A 10,493-nucleotide genomic window follows, 5' to 3' on the forward strand; every position below is an offset into this window, starting at 1 on the left:
AATGCTGAACTTGACTTGACAAGAATGGGGGAAAGATAATGAGCTTAGATTTGGATACGTTTGGTTTAAGATGTTACAGCACATCTATTTCACGAAGTTCAATAAGCAGTTGATTAGTTTAAATTGTGAGGCTGGGAGTCAGGGGACAGGTTAGGCCTTGACAAACAGGTCTGAGAATCATAGGCAATTAGATCACTGAATCTGTGGGAGCTAGGGATATTACTAAGTTTAATAGAAAAGGAGAAGTTTGAAGAAATAACCTTGGGTGAGGGGAGATGTGGCTTGAGTGCAGGGGACCTTAGCTCATGAGTATGACCTAGATGAAGTTTTTCAAAGCAGAGCATTTTGATTCCTCCATCATTTAAAATATTTTGAGAATTAAACTTTCAAGACCTCAGAGGTTATTTTACCTCTAGCATGGGCCTCCCTTACATGTGCTTGGTCTCATATTCTTACATTTTTGGTTAATTTACTGCCATTTCTGTTTTGAATCATAGGATAATAAGTTTAAAGTTAGACAGGAGCTGAGAGGTCAGTTAATTAAATATCCTCAAGTAATACTTAGACAATTGTGATTAGAGTCTAGTGTGACAGCTTCATTGTCATTAATGATAACTATGTTTATTTTGGTATTTTGACAAATCATTTCTTTTTTTCATTTGTTTTGTGCTATTCTTCTACTATCAGTGACTTCTGGATGATATGGTTTAGTTGGATCTTTCATCAACTTTTATATAACTTTGTTTTTTCCTTTAACTGTTTCTCATCATTTTATGACAAGCATAAACATTTTCATTATAAAAAGAAAAAAAGGTGACAGAAAATATCAATAACTACTGCCATATATGTATATATATATAACAAAACAAAACTTTATGTGAATAAATCTACATAAACATTGAAGGTATCTTTCATAAAGATATTAGAGTTAACAGACTTTCACAAATGATATTCTATAGTAGATCAAATCTTTGGAGTAACACAATTAATGAAAAGTGCCAAAGAATACATGATTCATTGGACTTATTGCTTGAATACAAAACCTATTTCAGATGAAAAAAAAAATGGGATATAAAGGTTTGTAGTTTTTTTTTTTTTTCCCAAAAAGATGTCTCCCATCGCAGTAAGAATAATTCAATATTCCTGGAAAGAATATAAGAATATATATATATGAATTTATTCAATTACCATCTGGCTACTATGAAGCTCAATTCAAGTACGGGGGAGAAAGAAAAGCGTAAAATTAATTTCCTTCTTCCATTTTTCCTCTTTTCTTCTCTTCCTAAGTAAACAGTCCTTAAGTCAGTCAAGAGGGTCTGAAACCTTTTTGCTTGTTCCAACTATTGGGGTGGGTGGCACAGAATATAAAGAAGTAAACTAGAGAGCAATTAAACATTGGAGAACAAGTCAGAAAGCAATCTTTTTTAAAAGTTTTATTCATGTATTTTGTTTTTACGTAACAAACATTTATATATTATCCCAATTCTTTGAGAATTCCCTTATAACAAAGTAAAACAATTAGGTAGAATAAACAACTTCTGAAAGTGCACAGGACATTATTCATTTATAGGACCCCTACAGACTTTTTAATTTAACAGAAATTGATTTTCTCTCATTCCATCCCCCACCTAATTGGGTTAAAGAAAAGCAAAACAGAAAACAAATTCCTTTTTAGGAAGTCCACATAATCAAGTAAAACAAATTCATTCATTGGTTGAATACACAAATACATGAAGGAAAAATTTCAAGTTATAGATGAGAAAATTGAGGCTGAGAGAAGTTAAGTATGTAATCCTATTTCCTTCAGGCTAGCTAGCATTAGAATAAGAATTAGTGTGGGTCTCCAGCCTTCCAGACTTCACTCTTCCTACTTTTTGCCCTTTCACTCTCTTTAAGTAATCATACAGAGAGTCCCAAAAGTCTTAGTGCGAAAGTCTAAGGTATATAAACTGTATTTGCCTTGAAAGGCTTCATTCTTTTAGAGATCCTCTGTGAATTTGAGCCTGAAAGTTCCTAGGCCTAAATGCCTGGGGAAAATCTAATGCAGGGCTTTGGTAGAATGCCATCTACTACAACAAATATAGCCTTTCTGTTCAACATAATTGACCTCTAATAAAAAAGAAAAACCTAAGGCATTTCCTGTTGAATTCTAGAAATTCAGTATGGTAGAGTTGTTATGGCACTGTACTAGCAGTCAATAAAATGTAGGTTGAATCAGTTTTTTAAAGATAAAATTTTTTAAAAAATCATTTGTTTTTCAAATTTTATTTTCTAAATTGTTTCCCTCCCTCCTCATTGAGAAGGCAAGCAATTTGATACAGGTTATACATGTGCAGTCATGTTTTAAAAGAACATATTTACATATTAATCATGTTATGAAAGAAAACACAAACACCCAAAAAAAGAAAGAAAGAAAAAAGTAAAAGAAAGTTTATGCTTCACCTGCATTCAGCATCCATCAGTTCTTTCTATGGAGATTGATAGGATTTTTCATCAGGAGTCCTTCAAAATTGTCTTAGATCATTGTATGGTTGAAAATAGCTAAGTCATTCACAGTTGTTCATCCTACACCATTGCTGTTACTATGTCCAGTATTGTCCTGATACTACTCACTTCACTTTGCATTAGTGTATGTAAGTCTTTCTAGGTTTTTTTGAGAGCATCTTGCTCATTTTTTGTTACAGTACAACAGCATTTCATCACAATCATCAACTACAACTTATTTAGCCTTCCCCAATTGGTGGACATCCCCTCAATTTCCACTTCTTTGTTACCACAAAAAGAGCTGCTATACATATTTTTTGTTCATATAGGTCCTTTTCTTTAAGTTGGTTGAATCATAAACCCACATCATAGTCACTTGCTTTTTGAGTCTGGGCACATCATTTGATTTTCCCTGTATGTCAGTTTCCTTCTTTGTAAAATAAGGTGGTACACTAAAATGAAATCTCTTTCAGCTCTAAATCTATGACCTATTAAATAAACCTTGTTTAGTATTAGCACAAGGAAGAGGTTATTAGAGATCATTTAGTCCCATTCTTTCATTGTATGGAATGATGGAATTATGATTTAATTGAGGGAAAATGATCTGTCAAAAGTCACTTAAATCAAGTCAGAGTATGATCAAAATTCTGTCCAAGCAAATGGACTATTTTATCAGACACAGAAGTATTGTCTGTCCTTGAGTCCAATAGGAAGTGTCTTCAAACCACTACTTCCTGAAAAAAGAATCCTAATCACACACATTTCTGCTGCTGAAGAAAAGTGGATAGAAAGCTAGGCTTGAGGTTAGAAAGACCTGAGTTCAAGTGCTGACTTTCATACTTGCTATGTGTCAATCGTTTATCCTCTCCATGCTCCAGACAACTGCCTATATAAATTACAGTTGTTGTTCAGTCAGTCAATCATTCAGTCTTGTCCAATTCTTTGTGACCCTGTGGACCATAGTACACCAATACTGTCCATGGGGTTTTCTTGGTAAAGATATTGGAGTAGTTTAACATTTCTCTCTCCAGGGGATTAAAGCAAACAGAAGTTAATCTTGGCTTGCCCAGGGTCATACCGCTAATAAATGTGTGAGGTAGGATTTGAACTCAGATCTTCCTGACTCCCAGCACATTTTTCTATCTATCCACTGAGCCATCTAGCTGTCTAAGTTCAGAGAAGGTATCACTTTTCAATTCACTGGTCAGGTAATTCTCTATAATTGAAATCACAGATTCATTCCCTATGAAATCCCTAAAATACATTTCTGTATGTGTGTATATGTATATGTGTTTGTACCTGTATGTATATATACATATATATGAAGGTATATGTCTACATGTATATGTACATATGTACAAACATAACAAATGTATACACATGTAAATTAATATTGCATATATAATATATAAAACCTCCTCCTACTAAACAATAAAATAGCTGCCATGTATATGGCACTCTGAAGTTTGCAAGGCACTTTCCAGATATGATTTCATTTGATTCTCTCAATAACCTTGTGAGGTAGGTACTACTTATTATCCCTGGTTTACAGATGTGGAAACTAACACTGAGAGAGGTAGTGACTTCCCCAGGTTCATACAGCTAGCAAGTATCTGAGAAAGGATTAAAATTCAGGCCTTACTAATTCCATGTCCAGCACTCTATCCACTATGCCACTTTCCTGCCCTTGAAAATATAAAGGGGCACTCACCAAGGCTAGTGAAATAGGATCAAATGTATGTGTTTGTGAATCTTTCATTTTTTCTCAGAGTAAGTATGAGAAAGACTTTCTGTTATTTTGTCTACCTTTATATAAGGATCCTTACAGCTAGTTCGAAAACACCTTGGCATTTATCTCCCATTGACAGTTTCTCTCTGTGATTCATTCTCTCTTCAAATATTTTTTTTCCACTGAGCAAATCCTCTTGTCTGTTTGGTGGAAAAGGTCTGTCAACAATAACAAGCAGTATTTCTGCAATGCTTCACCTCCACTGTCCAAGTGGATTTATAACCTTGCTCACGGACAACAATTAATTACATTTATTTATTAACCTTGTGCCAAGAAGACAGTGACAGGAAGCCCTGTCCTAAAGAACCTGAGATATCTTCACTTGCTTTTGGGTTTCCCAAAATGTCTTTGATTGTTCTGATTTTCCATGACTTTGCCTCATTTTTACTTATGACCAGTATTACCTCCTTTATCTAATTCTCTCATTTAAGTTAATTTTTCCCCTTTGCTCTCAATTTCTTCTCTCACTTTTTTTCTTTAAGTTATTTCCTTCTGTCCTGTCCTCACTGGAAATGAGAATCTAATGACATTCTAGATGATAAACCTCTTGTTCACAGGGTCTGTCTGATGGCTAAGAAAATTTACTTTTGGTAAGAATAGAGTGACTTTTCCTGACCCATATCTTATTGGCATTACTAGAACAAATGCAAATAACACTTTTTAAAAGGGATAAGCTTGGAGTGTGGGGATGAGGAATTGGAATTGCTGAAATATGCACCAAACTGAAACCCTGATATTATATTTCTTTTAAAAATCCCAGTAGCCTGATTAACAGAATGCTTGCTACATGGGACTGTTTTTCAGTGATATTTATTTCTAAAGAAGAAAGAAATATTGGACTCTCTTTAATTAGCCAAGACTTTCCTCCATCACAACTTGTGATATACTGTTTTTGCAAATGTTAAACGCTGAAACAGAAAACTTTAAAATGATCACAGAATATTATTTTTTCCCTTGTAAATTCACATCTCTTTAGATATTCATTTCTCTCTGGCTCAGTTATCATTCTGAATTGTCCTGTGTAAGTAGTATCATCTGTTATTGCATCTGCTTTGGAGAGAAGCTTCATGAAATCCCCTTACCTGTTTCTTTCCCAAATATCTATATCTATATATGTGTGTATGTATATACATACATACATATATATGTATATACATACATACATATATATGTATATACATACATATGTATATATGTATATACATATATATGTGTATATATATATATATATATATATATAAAATTTTAAAGTTGGATGAGCAAAAGTAGTCTACTTTCATGCCACACAGGTTATTACATTAAGATGATGGGAAAGTAGACTGGGGGCAATTTTGTTTACATTGACAGAACCAGCTGGACTAGGGCTGGGACTGTCAAACAAAGAAGCTTTTAGTCTGGTGAACCACATCTAATTTTGAAATACGATGCCCCATGTCTGAGCAATATCCTCCCAGTTATGACCTTCTCCATGTAGAAATACAGCACCATTATTACCGCAAAGATGAGAAAAATGGACCAGGGGAAAATAAACAAAAAAGAAACCAGAAAATCCAAAGTAATCTCACTAATGAGTCTCCAGTGCCTTTTTAGTGTGCCTTTTAAAAAATCAGAATGGAGTTATTTTAGTGGTCAGACACCACATTTAACACAAAGTTTCCAGGTTTCATCACAAGTTTCTAGCTGCTTTTCATATTGTCCTTAAACTATCCTGCTAAAAGTGAATCTAAAATTCACAATGGTCACCTCAGCCCCTTCTTTCCAAAACTAAACTTAATGAAATCACAAGATGCCAGAGCTGGAAGGGACTTCAGAGTTCATCTAATTCATTTCATAGCTTTCTAGGAATTTTCTGTACACAGCTGAATAATTGGTCATCCTATCTACATTTGAGGGACTCTGGTGATGGGGGATCCTGATACCTCTCAAGGCCCTTCTTTCTTCTTCTAAATGATTGTTAGGAAGAATGAATTCCCAGAACCATCTTTGCAACTCCAAAACAAAATGGGTCAGCCTAGGCTACTCTACTTCTCTTTCTATCCCATATCAGTATGTAAAGGTTCAGGTTTGAACTAATTCACATCTCCACACCCAGCTCATCTAATTTAATCACAGAATGTCTTCACACCCACTAAAGTTTTAAGTAAATAAACTATTGTCTACATTCTGTAATCCTTTTAGGAGATGTGGACCTCTTTGATTAGGGAAGGAAAAGAACAAAAATTTTAGCTAAAGAAGCAAACTAGCTCTGCCTTGTGGAGGTATTTGAAAGACCAAGTAATTTAAACAATTTGTCAAATAGTGAAAGTTTCTAAGAAAGCTTGAGAATGCTTTATGGAAGAAAGGGTTTTGCCTCTACTAAAGGGTAAGAGAGGGTCAATGACTTAAATCTACAAGGGATGTATATCAGTAGATGAAAATTCATCTAGCCAGAAGCAGATACACTGACAGCTTGAATCAGAGACTGTCATACAAGAATGGAGCAACTTCAAGGTATGAAACTCCTCAGAACAGAGACAGGTGCCAACTATGGGATCAAGAAATATTAGATCCTCAGAGTCCTGATGAGTGGCCTACCCAGAAAATATGCACTCCGTATCCTAAGAACCAGGAAGTAGATTACTTTAAGGGCAGCTACATGAGTACTGTATTCTCCAGAGAGAGACGAGACTTGCAGCATCAGGAGACAAATGACGCTTGTGCCACATTAATTAAATTACCATTGTAATCTAAGTTTCAGCCTCCTCTTCCCATGCCATACGTGTTTTTAAAAGCATGCATGGGGAGGGAATAATTTGCACCAACTCTTCTTACTATGCTATCTTAGTAAATGCTTTTACTAAAAGCTAATTAATCTAATGGCAGATTGTTAATGGAAAGAGCACTTATGGGGGGACTCATGGTTACAGTTGTAGGAATATCTACCCCCACAAGTTTACAACCCTGGATGCTGGGAATAGTTCATCTTCGGTACAGAGTTCAAGTGGGGGTGAGGGAGACTAGCCCTAGATAGGGTGCTACAAGAGGAACTTGTTGCTCAGCTGCCACAGCCTTACTTTCTAAAGTTGCATTATATCTGTTTTAAAGTCGTGTATATCTGAATATTTGCATAGTCATCCTTCTGCTCTCTCACCACACTCCTGATCCCTACCCTTTGTCTTAGGTGGGTGGCAAAGTGAATAAAGCACTGATACTAGCATCAGGAAGGTTTGATTTGAAATCCCCTACACTTATTAGCTGTGTGACCCTGGATAAGTCATTTAACCTCTGTCTGCCTCAGTTTTCTCTATTGTAAAATGGAGATAATAATAACATCAACCTCCCAAGGTTATTGTGAGGATCAAATTACACAATGTCTGTAAAGAGCTTAGCACAGTACCTGAGTACCCAATAATGAGTGTTCTCTCCCCTTTCCCAGAGTGTAAACTGCTCGAGGACAGAGGTGTTTTATTTTAATGAGAACATTTGGCACATAATAGGTGCTTAATAAATACTCATTCATTGATTTGTGTTACCCTATATATCTCTGTTCCTAAGGACAGGACATAATATCTCCCATCTCTATGCCTGTTCACCATGTCTGGAATGTACTCCCTCTTCCTCTCTGCCTTATAAAATCCCCCTCTTCATTCAAGACAGAGTTCAAGTATCAACTCTATAAGAAGCCTCTCTTTATCCCTGACAACAGTTAGTATCAGCCCTCCTAAAGCATCTTATACTAACTACTTTATTTTTTGTTTTCAGGGAATTTAAATTCTGTGTGATTTTTTTTTTTCATATTTTGCATTTGCATTCTTACTGACTGGTTCAGTGCATGGCACATGCACCGCAGGCTTAATTAATGCCTACACAATTGTTGATGACAAAGACTCAAAATCCAGTCAAGTTCAAGGGAAGGCAGAGACATAGGAAAAGAAAGCAATTTTCAAACCACCTGGTTCATGCAAATTCCTTGTACTTGTTTTCATCAATCACTCCCTCCTAAGCAAAACTATTGTCTGTCCTCCACCTTTTGCCTCCTGATATTACATCATCTTAAGTATCATCCTACCTGACTTCTGACAGACATTCTCTCTCTTCCATGGCTTGCTTGATTTTAGCTGCCTCTGCTTTTAGAGACCATAAAGCACTCATTTCTTGTCCCTGCCTGCCCTATGTCCCAGGAGTTGGGTAATCTCTAACAGACCTTTGCTGAAGCCCAAATTGTCCTAATGTTATCAGTCCCTCTAATTACCAGCAGCTATATTCACAATGCCTAGCTAGAGACATTCTGGTTTTACCTTCCTCTTCTAGGTATCCTTTCGCAGTACCTAACTCTCCTGTCTCCCTGGTTTTACCTTCTCTGCTCCTATCACCTTCATATACTCCTGTTTGGATTCTTCCTTCCATCCCCTAAGTCCCCCAAGATTTAGCCAGTAGTCCTCTGTTCCACAATCTTAAATTCTGCCTTGGAGTTAACACCTGCTTTCACAACCTTGAAATGATTCCCCTTACAGTCCGGTTGCAGCGTGCTAACGTGGGGAAGCTGCTCAAGGGCATCAACAGGTACAGTCCTGAGAACCTGGACACCCTGGAGTGCTACGTGGAGACCCAGGCCAAAGAGAACACCTATGACCTAGAAGGTAACTTGGCCGTGCTCAAACTATACCAGTTCAACCCAGCCTTCTTCCAGACCACAGTGACAGTCCAGATCCTGCTGAGAGCCCTCACCAATCTCCCCCATACAGACTTCACCCTGTGCAAGTCCATGGTTGACCGAGCTCATCAAGAAGGACAGCCCATCAGGCAGATCCTATACTTGGGAGACTTGCTGGAGACCTGTCATTTCCAAGCTTTCTGGCATGCAGTAGATGAGAATGTGGATCTCCTTCTCCTTGATGGCATCACAGGCTTTAAACACTCTGTCTAAAAATTTATCTGCCATGTTGAGGGCTTCACATATCAACATACTGACCTCTGGCTGCTGGCTGAGATGTTGGGAGAGCTGTCAGACAACCAGCTGAAAGTATGGATGAGCGAATATGGCTGGAGCTCCAAGGAGGCAGGACAGGTCTTCATTTGCAGCCAAGAAGAGTGTATCAAACCCAAGAACACTGTGCAAAAGATAGACTTTGAGAGTGTTTCCAGCATGATGGCTTCCTCCCAGTAACTCCTCCTGCCCAGTGTCTCCTGTTTTCTGCCTTCTGTTTCCTCTTGCATACTGCCATCTTCTTAAATAAAAGCCCTTTACTTCCTGAAAAAAAAATAATTCCCAAATCTCCAGGCATGACTTTATTTTTAAGCCCTGGTCCCATGCCTATTGGACATTATTTCTATTTAGATGTCCTATAATCAATCTGAAAATCAATGTATCTAATGCTGAACTCCAAAACATGCTCCCATTCCTGATTTCTGTCAACAGGTCATTCTTCCCAAACCCTGGTCTAGAATGTGGTTGACTATGGCAACAGCTAGCACAGCAGGAATTGGAGAGGGAAGAAGGTCTTCCCCTGGTCAGAGGACCATGCTAGCCAGACTTTGTGGTTAGGTATATAATGAAGTAAAAAGGGGGCATGATAAATGGTAATATGTATTTGAAGGTATTAGAAACCTTTAATTAGAGCTAATCAAGGGCAGCTTGCCATGTCATTTCTTAAAGTCTACAGACGCAAGTCTGATTTGATATACCTTGCATATGTTCTCTTGTCAAGCCAGTATGAGAACAATTTGCCTTCATTTAGACTAGGTCCACAATTGCTTTACCCAAGGAAAGGCCTGGGAAAGAGACTCAGAGTCTTACAGTTGGAAGGAATTTAAAGTACATCTACTTCAATCCATACTGGAAAGGGAATCACGTAGCCTCTCTCCAGAATCCCCAAAATCTTGCTTCTTAAGACTTCTAATGGAGGAGAATCCACAACCTTAGAAGGCAACCTCTTAAACTTTGGGATACTTGTTAGTAAGTTGTTGTTGCTGCTTCCCTTTTTTGAGCTTAACTGTTCCTTCCTGCAACTTGAGTCTAGCCCTGCTCTTGATTCTGTATTTTAAATGCAAGGATAGCATCTTTAATCTCTCTTCCACAGAGCACTTTCACAATCTTAAAGACAGCCATATCTTCTGTCTCCATCAGAGACTACATCATCTTCATTAAATATTCTTTTCTGAGGACAAAATAGCCTTAGCTTCTGTGGCTCTCTTTACAGTTCTTGTTTTGCATATCTTCACCACCCTGCATGCACCCCTC

The 10,493-nt window shown here is 37.2% G+C and overlaps 1 pseudogene; it reads left to right on the forward strand.

Annotated features, from left to right (window-relative positions):
• Positions 1-9,017: 9,017 nt before the first annotated feature.
• LOC140508964 (eukaryotic translation initiation factor 3 subunit K pseudogene) lies at positions 9,018-9,419 on the forward strand (annotated as a pseudogene).
• The last annotated feature ends 1,074 nt before the right edge of the window (positions 9,420-10,493 follow it).

This window comes from Notamacropus eugenii, chromosome 5, assembly GCF_028372415.1.
Source record: "Notamacropus eugenii isolate mMacEug1 chromosome 5, mMacEug1.pri_v2, whole genome shotgun sequence".
NCBI lineage: Eukaryota > Metazoa > Chordata > Mammalia > Diprotodontia > Macropodidae > Notamacropus > Notamacropus eugenii.